We start from the raw sequence: 2,834 nt of genomic DNA, 5'->3' as shown, positions 1-2,834 counted from the left end.
GCTCTGCTTAGAATTCTCTGTCTGTTGCTGAGAAGATGATGGAAAAGGTTTGTTATTGCCAAACCGTGCTCTCCTACCATTATTGTTATTGAAGCCTTGATTAGGCTTCTGTTGATCCTTCCATGAGAGATTAGGATGATTCCTCCATAAAGGATTATAGGTGTTTCAATATGATTCTCCCATGTAATTCACCTCTTCCATTGCAGGATTCTCAGGATCATAAGCTTCTTCTTCAGATGAAGCTTCCTTAGTACTGCCTGTTGCAGCTTGCATTCTAGACAGACTCTGAGAAATCATATTGACTTGCTGAGTCAATATTTTGTTCTGAGCCAATATGGCATTCAGAGTATCAATCTCAAGAACTCCTTTCTTCTGACTTGTCCCATTATTCACAGGATTCCTTTCAGAAGTGTACATGAACTGGTTATTTGTAGCCATTTCAATGAGTTCCTGGGCTTCTTCAGGCATCTTCTTCAGATGAAGAGATCCACCAGCAGAGTTGTCCAATGACATCTTGGACAATTCAGACAGACCATCATAGAATATGCATATGATGCTCCATTATAAAAGCATGCCAGAAGGACACATTCTGATCAATTGCTTGTATCTTTCCCAAGCTTCATAGAGGGATTCACCTTCCTTCTGTCTAAAGGTTTGGACTTCCACTCTAAGCTTGCTCAATTTTTGAGGTGGAAAAATTTGGCCAAAAAAGCATTGACCAACTTTTCCCAAGAGTTCAGGCTATCTTTAGGTTGTGAGTCTAACCATGTCCTAGCTCTGTCTCTTACAGCAAAGGGGAAAAGCATAAGTCTGTAGACCTCAGGATTAACCCCATTGGCCTTAACAGTGTCACAGATTTGCAAGAATTCAGCTAAAAACTGATGAGGATCTTCCAATGGAAGTCCATGAAACTTGTAATTCTGCTGCATTAGAGAAACTAATTGAGGCTTAAGCTCAAAGTTGTTTGCTCCAATTGTAGGAATTGAGATGCTTCTTCCACAGAAGTCAGAAGAGGGTGCAATAAAGTCACCAAGCATCTTCCTTGCATCTCTACCATTGTTGTTGGGTTTGGCCATCTCTTCTTCTTTTTCGAAAAATTCTGTCAGGTCCTCTCCAGAGTGTTGTGCTTTAGCTTCTCTTAGCTTCCTCTTTAGAGTCCTTTCAGGTTCCAGATCAGCTTCAACAAGAATGTTCTTATCCTTGTTCCTGCTCATATGAAAAAGAAGAGAACAGAAAAAGAAGAGGAATCCTCTATGTCACAGTATAGAGATTCCTTTATGTGAGTAGAAGAATAGAAGAGTAGAATGAAGAAGATGGGAGATGAAGAATTCGAACACAGAGAGGGAGAGAGGGTTCAAATTATAAGAAGAAGAGAAGTGTTAGTAAGTAAATAAATAAATAGAAAGAGATGAGAGAGAGAAGAATTCGAATTTAAATTAAAATAAAAGAAAAATATTTTTGTTTTTATTTTAATTATTGGTTAGTATTCGAAAATTAAAAAGAGAAATAAAATAAAATTTGAAAAAGATAAGAAATAGTAATTAATTTATTTAGTTTTCAAATTTTAGAGAAAAGATATTATTGAAATAGAAAACTTTTTAAAATCAAACAAAAAGTCAAGTAGTTAATTGAAAAAGATTTGAAAATCAATTTTGAAAAGATATGAAGTTATAAAAGATTTTGAAATTAAATTTTGAAAAGGATATGATTGAAATCTTATTTTGAAAACGATTTGAAAAAGAAATTAAAAATATTTGATTTTGAAAATTAAAGTTGATTACTTGACTAACAAGAAACTAAAAGATATGATTCTAGAATTTAAAGATTGATCCTTTCTTAATAGGCAAGTAACAACTTGAAATTTTTGAATCAAAATATTGAATGTTAGTATTTTCGAAAATATGAAACAAAATTAAGAAAAAGATTTTGAAAATTAATTTTTGAAAATTTTCGAAAATAATTAAAAAAATGAAAAAGATTTAATTTTTGAAAAAGATAGAATTTTTAATTTGAAATTTTGACTTGACTAACAAGAAACAACTAAATTTTAAAATTTTTTGACCAAATCAATTCAAAATTTCGAAAATTTATGAGAAGAAAAAGGGAAAGATATTTTTTTTTATTTTTGAATTTTTTTAAATGAGGAGAGAGAAAAACAACTAAATGATGCAAAACACAAGAAATTAAGATCAAAACTAATAATGCATGCAAGAACACTTTGAATGTCAAGATGAACACCAAGAACACTTTGAAGATCATGATGAACATCAAGAACTTATTTTTGAAAATTTTTTAAGAAAAAAAAAATATGCAAGACACCAAACTTAAAAATTTTTAATCTATAGACACTAATAATTCAAGAATGCATATGAAAAATAAGAAAAGATACAAACAAGAAAAATTTAAAGATCAAATAAGAGAAATCATCAAAAACAACTTGAAGATCAATGAAGAACAAAACTCAATGCATGGATTTTCGAAAACTTTTGAAGAAAGATTAAAAAGATGCAATTGACACCAAACTTAAAATTTGACACAAGCCTCAAACAAGAAACACAAAATATTTTTTTAGTTTTTATGATTTTTTTTGAAAATTAATTTGGAAAAAAAAAAATAAATTCAAAATTTTTAATAAGAATTCCAGGAATCATGCAATGTTAGTCTAAAGCTTCAGTCTAAAAAAATTAGACATGGCTAGCCAAGCTTCAGCAGGACATTACATACAACAACTAAATTGATGAGAAAGACAAAGAAGCTCTTCTAAGGATAAGTGAAACCTCGGTCCAAAAGATTAGACATGGCTTAACAGCCAGCCAGGATTCAACATATCTCAT

The 2,834-nt window shown here is 31.0% G+C and overlaps 1 non-coding gene across 1 annotated transcript; it reads left to right on the top strand.

The window, feature by feature from the left end:
• The first annotated feature begins 571 nt into the window (after positions 1–571).
• On the top strand, positions 572–675 carry LOC112740094 (small nucleolar RNA R71). The gene has a single exon (XR_003171028.1). It is a non-coding gene; the product is annotated as a small nucleolar RNA R71 (small nucleolar RNA).
• Positions 676–2,834: the final 2,159 nt, after the last annotated feature.

This window comes from Arachis hypogaea, chromosome 13 (assembly GCF_003086295.3).
Source record: "Arachis hypogaea cultivar Tifrunner chromosome 13, arahy.Tifrunner.gnm2.J5K5, whole genome shotgun sequence".
Taxonomy (NCBI): Eukaryota; Viridiplantae; Streptophyta; class Magnoliopsida; order Fabales; family Fabaceae; genus Arachis; species Arachis hypogaea.
The sequence above is the reverse complement of the archived record's forward strand: the minus strand, read 5'-3'. Positions and strand labels throughout refer to the sequence as shown.